The sequence below is a fragment of the Cyprinus carpio genome, chromosome A17 (assembly GCF_018340385.1).
Source record: "Cyprinus carpio isolate SPL01 chromosome A17, ASM1834038v1, whole genome shotgun sequence".
NCBI classification, from domain to species: domain Eukaryota; kingdom Metazoa; phylum Chordata; class Actinopteri; order Cypriniformes; family Cyprinidae; genus Cyprinus; species Cyprinus carpio.
Window position 1 is genome coordinate 15259416 of NC_056588.1, and position 6724 is coordinate 15266139.

At 35.2% G+C, this 6724-nt stretch overlaps 1 long non-coding RNA gene across 1 annotated transcript; it reads right to left on the reverse strand.

Annotated features, from left to right (window-relative positions):
• Positions 1-568: 568 nt before the first annotated feature.
• LOC122148258 lies at positions 569-5633 on the reverse strand. The gene is made up of 3 exons (XR_006162206.1): positions 5357-5633; positions 4930-5145; positions 569-2295 (listed from the first exon to the last, which is right to left on the reverse strand). It is a non-coding gene; the product is annotated as an uncharacterized LOC122148258 (long non-coding RNA).
• Between the last annotated feature and the right edge of the window lie 1091 nt (positions 5634-6724).

The window sequence follows — 6724 nt, forward strand, 5'->3', positions numbered from 1 at the left end:
AGCGTGTTGTGATTGGCCGAATGCCTCAAGCGTGTGATGGAAATGTTACGCCTCTTAACATATTGTGATGCCTTGTCCGGCCGGAGCGACGAGACATAAACATAAAACCCATTATAAACTCAGCGATCCACAGTGCAACGTTGATATATTTCCTCAGCGAACAGCACAGATCAGCTCCAGGCATGACGAAGCGCATATTGTCCTCTTTTGGAAGGCCAAACAAAGTAGTTTTGCTTTCACAGTGAAACACACCGCGTCTATACGACATGGCAGCAGTGGCGACAACAACAATACTACAACAAGAGTAAAAGGTACGCCTTCTTTCTTTGCGTGAACATCTGGGTGGCGTTATGCAAATCTTTCCACATACTGACGTAGAGATGTGGGGGCATGTTAGAACGAGCCGTTTCAGGGTGGCGTGGACGAGTCTTAACTTTTATAAAGAATATCTCTTTGGGTTTGAGACTTTAGTCTTTGCAACTTCACAGATCTTTTTTATTCACCAAGAGCTTGTAACACTCCAAAGAGAAAGGAAAATTTTAAATTGCATAATATGACCCCTTTCATTTTTCTGTCAGGTGCATACAAAATTTTAATTTTTTTTTATTTTTCATTTCAGTGCATCCCTATAAAGTCTTAATATATTATTATATCTTAATGTATCAGCCATTTGTGGTTAATTAAGAAATTCTATTCTATTATTTTTCAGATTGTCAGAATCCTGTTCTCGTGTAGAGGCAGTTCTTTTTTCCATTGAAACTGGTGTTAAGATGCGAGATACAGCCTCCTGCACAATGGAAAAGTGCAAGTGACTGATGCCAGCACATGTACAAAAGGTGTATACATGTACTTTACATAGTACTGTTTTGTATCCTACTCTACTCTGGGAAATGACAGCATCTGTGGATAATAGTAAATAACTGTTAACACTGTGAACATTTACTGTGAATTTTAGTGCCCACACTGCAAGCAAGACAAAGTTAACCTGCGCCTGTGTGCTGGAGACAAGGGATTCTGTTTTATCAAAGATGGGGATGAGATAACACTGGACTGGAGCCATGCTTACTACTACCAAGTCCAGGCACAGCTTCACATTGTGCAATTTTCTACTGTGGAACTCTAATGACATTTTTTTTTTTGGAAAGGATTATACCTGACATGGGCTTTTGGGATGATGTGATTGCCAGAGTTGAGATTTTTTTCAGAAACTGTATACTTCCTGAAGTGTTGGGACAGAAAGTTACAAAACAACATATTGACATGTAATATTATTAAAGGACACTACCTTACATCAGCTCAGGCACTTGATTCAGTCATATTTTGCAAAAGAAAAACACTGAATAACATGAATGTATCTTTGTTGGCAAGCAGATGTTTGCTGAGGAGATTAAATAAAAAAAAGATTAAATTCTACAACAAAAAAGTATTGGTGGTTACTTATAAGAACTAAAACAGTGTGCACTTTGTAAATTATATTGAATTTAATATGTCTGAAGGTAAATTCAAAAAAAGCTACTGTGGCACATGGCAGAGCACTGTTCTGCTATATATATTTGTCCACTGAGGCTAGATCAATTGTCCTTCATCAACTAACCCAACTTATTACAGCTAATTTGGTATTTATTTGTTTGTGGGGAACTTTACATGACACCACAGTAGCTTTTGATTGAATTTAGCCCTTAGGTTATATACAAAATTCACTAAAAACAGTGTACTGTTATGCTATCATGTAGTCTACCAAAGTATTATATATCATTTATCATTAACATCCAAAGTTTATTCATTTAATGACCATTTCAAATCATGACATTTATATTCAAAACTCTACATCCAAACGCTTGCCTGAATGGCACTGGCATTGTGGCTTGAAGTACATGTCACTCTGGCCACTCAATTAAAAACTCCAATCTCTCATGAAGTATGCCAATTAACTTGTGCCAAATTCTGGAAACAGTGGAGTAAGAGACATTGAACATGAAAGCCAAATCTTTCAGAGGAAGGTTTAGTCTCAATCTCATCAAAATTACAATTAACTGTTCAAATTTAGAAAGCACAGACAAATATCCACAGGTGATATAAGGCTCACACAGCTGAAAAATCTGCATTAAAACCAAAAAGTTAGGGAGTCCAGTGTAAAACTTTGTCAAGTCTTCGTTCTTCTGAAAAGACTCTTGGCTGAATTGGATGTCAAGTGCTTTAGTTCTAAGATCACCCAGTGTGGTGTTGTGGTGTGTTTGAGAACATCTTTCATCCTCTCAATGCCATCCATGGTTAGGTCTGTCTGGCATTCTGCATCTGCATAAAATATATAGCAGTAGGGAGAGGGATTAGTTATTCAAATTACAATCCATATCAATAATGACATGAATAGTTGTCTATTTCTACTACTTAGTACAACGTTTAAACAAAGTTTAGTTATCTGTTCCAAATCATCTGGAAACTCATAGAAAATAACCGAAACAATCCAAGGTTTTTATTTAGCACAGTGGCTAGATTAACAAATAACCAGATGCCACCCGATCTAAATATCCCCTCACAGTTTAATAGTAATGACTTTATGAATTTCTTCACTCATAAAATAGATAACATCAGAAATACAATAATAAATGTAGATTCTACAGCATCTAATACTTCAGCTTCATTCATTGCACCCAAAGTAAAACTGCTGTGCTTTACAACTATAGGACAGGAAGAGCTAAATAAACTTATCACTACATCTAAACCAACATGTTTTTTAGATCCTGTACCCACTAAATTCGTTATCTTTAGGTTACGTCCCAAAACCATTCAAGCTGGCGGTTATTAAGCCTCATTAAGAAACCACAACTAGATCCTAATGAACTGTCAAATTACAGACCCATTTCAAATCTTCCGTTTATGTCTAAAATTGTGTCTGCTCAATTGTGCTCCTTCCTGCAAAAAAAATGACCTCTATGAAGAATTTCAGTTGGGTTTCAGGCCCCATCATAGCACAGAATCTCCACTTGTTAAAATTACAAATGACTTGCCTCTTGTGTCAGACCAAGGCTGCATCTCATTTATATTTTTAATTGATCTTAGTGCTGCGTTCGACACTATAGATCATGATGACATACTCATAGATCGATTACAAAACTATACAGGTATTCAAGGGCAGGCTTTAAGATGGTTTAGATCCTGTCCGATTGCTACCACTTTGTTTATTTAAACAGGGAGTCATCTCATTTATCACCAGTAAAATATGGAGTGCCACAAGGACCTGTCTTAGGTAGTGGTTCAACGGCTGACAAATCTCACGGTTCGGATCACATTACGGTTTTTGACCCACAGATCGGATCAGCAAAAAAAGAAAAATATTTCTATTTAACTTGCTGTCCATTTATTCTATTTACTTTTTTGATACCACAGCAAATACTAGATTAACTAAGAAAGTTTAAACATGATTAAAGAGACAAGAGAACAGCCAGTAAAAATAAGAACAAATACACAAATTACAAGCATATAAATACAACAGAATATGTTACAAATAAAATAAGGTTGGTAGTATTCAAATAGAGAAATTTAATAATTAGGGAAAATAACTGCATAGTGTTCACTGTATAAATTAAATATAGATTTTTATCACTGCTGTTTTGTTGTTTGATGATCATTAATGACAGCAGCAGTATTTATAGGCCGCTGTCCCTTCAAGACCTGAAGCACGGATCCGATATAATGATGATACACATCACATCCGATTTCTTCCTCAGCTGTTTTCATTTGCTTGAGACATAACTGACTGCGTTTACCTGAATGATTGTCGAGATGGGTATTTTGTCATAATTTTGTGTGTATGTATCTGTTCAGAGGATTCAGTTCGATGTTCGTGCGCCGTCTGAAACGTATGTGAACGCGTATAGAACAGCGCGCGAGTAATGAATCAAGCTCCCTTTCGCCTTTTCTCTCTGGAATTGTTTTTCAAAATCCGCTTGCTTGTGTAAATACGAACAAATGATAAAATTATACTCTATTATGGTTAAACTTTGCTATTAATCCGCGGATCACATGCGTGCTGAACCGTGGGGCTTGGTCCGTACGGATCACGAATCAACTACGATCCGTTTAAGCACTAGTCCTAGGTCCTCTGCTATTTTCAATATACATGTTGCCACTTGGTAATATTATTAGAAAATATGGGATTAGTTTCCACTGTTATGCTGATGATACTCAACTATATAGCTGAAACTTCTAAATTATCTAAGAGATCATTTTTTTTAAAAAAAGTTAAAGATTGGAGGACCAATAATTTTCTCCTATTAAATTCAGATAAGACAGAGATATTACTTACTGGACCAAAAAACAGTACACAGAATCTCTTGTCTTACACATTGCAACTAGACGGATGTTCTGTTACCTCCTCTACAGTCAAAAATCTGGGTGTTATATTAGACAGCAATATGTCTTTTGAAAATCATATTTCCCATGTTACAAAAACAGCATTCTTCTATCTTAGAAACATTGCCAAGCTATGAAACAAGTTACCTGTTTCTGATGCAGAAAAGCTAGTTCATGCGTTCATGACCTCTAGACTGGAATATTGCAATGCACTGCTAGCTGGTTGTCCTGCGTCTTCAATAAACAATCTATCAAAAAACATTTCTGCCATATACATTAACTGAGTCACCACTGATAAGCTACTACTAAATATATTGTAGAAACTTAATTTTCTGTAAAGTTGCTTTGCAACAATTTGTATCGTGAAAAGCACTATACAATTAAACCTGAATTGAATTTAATCTGCAGATTCATATTTTTATATAAAATAATACATTTTTTATATATAGGTGTGTGTACAGATATTTTTTTTTATATTTTGTGTGATTTTTTTTAAGTTTTTATGTGTTTTTTTTTTTGAGAGTATATTGTGTTTTTTACAAATACTGGCAAAACTTATTAATACAATTACTTTACCTTGTTGATCAGGTAACATCTCTGTGTTGTCCTCTTGCTATGTGTCCTCAGCTGACTCACGGAGATCCAGCAAGGCCTCTGCAGCTTCTGCGTGTCTATGTTGATCGACCTCTCTGTTCGTTTACGCGATGCTTCTGGCGTGGGCCTACATTTTTGATAACCGAGGTGTAGGAGCCCAGTCTACAGACTCAACATCATTTAAAGCACTAGGGCAGCCTAAAGGGAACAACACAGTAGGAGTAAATCTGCCCCTGCAAAGACTTTGTAGTTAGCTTTGTTAATGTTACATGTTTTTATTAAGTTACAAGAGTAAAAACTCCCCCCCCCCCCAAAAAAAAAAAAAAACAACTATCACTTTAACTTCACGAAGTACGGAAAAGCTAACTTTATATAAACATTAACATAGCATATTTAAGTTATAACTTACCTCTGACAAACTGGTCACTGCACACACAAGCATTAAATTAGCTGACTCGGCTCCTCCCAACCGAAGAGAAGATGAAGGTTTTCAAACAATTTTTTCCTACATTTTTCAGTCAATTCCTTGAAATTCCCCCCCGTATGAGAAACAACTTTTGTTACACGATAAAAACTCTTTGTTTTTTCTCGGTTTGACCGATTTGAGCATCCATAAACAGTGCAAAACATAGCCATTTTGAGTTTCTCCTAGTGATTTTTATGGAGAAAAATCACTTCCTGCCCTCCAGCTGCATTTTGCGCCACAGCAGTGACGTCATGTGCAAACGACCTATAAAATTTTTTCTTGGAATTATGAAACGAGTTAACATGTCAACGGGGGGGAAGTCCTACTTGGGGCTACCTTCCAAATCCCAAAAAGACCTACCATCTTTAGTGAGATTCCAAATCCCAATGAGCATATATATGTGTAGGGCATAGGGAACAAGTGCACATATACAGTATCTTTACCTAGCAGTCATTGCACACCATCTGATTAATGAAAAAAGCTAAGGGTTCTACATTTTATATTCAGCTTAATTTACTGCATTTGTTTTAAATAAAGCATTCAAGATGTGAATGATACAAAGCTGTTATATTGTGTTAATACACATAAATAAAAACTATTGTTCAAAAATTTGGAATCGGTATGATTTTTTAAATATTTTTGAAAGATATTTCTTATGCTCACCAAGGCTGCATTTATTTGATTAAAAATACAGTAAAAACTCGAATAATATGAATATTATTACAATTTAAAATAACAGATTTCTATTCAAATATAAGGTATTATGTGATTTATTATTGTATTGGCAAATCTGAAGTCTTCAGAGTGACACGATCCTTCAGAAATCACTCTAATATATTGACTTGGTGCTCAAGAAACATTTATTTTTATTATCAATGTTAAAAACAGTTATGCTGTTTAATATTTCAGTGGAAACTAATAATTATTTATTTTTGATGAATAGTAAAAGTTCAAAAGAACAGCATTTATTTGAAATGGAAATCACATGACTACTATGACAACTGTCACTTTTGATCAATTTCATGCATCCTTGCTGAATAAAAGTATTAATTTCTTTTGATAAATAAATAAATAAAACCAAATTTTTGAACATGGTGTATATTGAATTCAATTCATTAATATTAACTGATTTAGTATTTTGCTATGGGCCATATATAGTCAGGCCCAGTTGAGGCTTCTGTCAGTTTAGAGCAGGCTGATGGCCAAGTAGGGGAGACCAAATCAGAGCATGGCATACAGTAGTACTTCAACTTTCGTAGTGAATTATAAATAACCCAACATTTATTTTCTATGTGTTTATGTGTTTTAGGT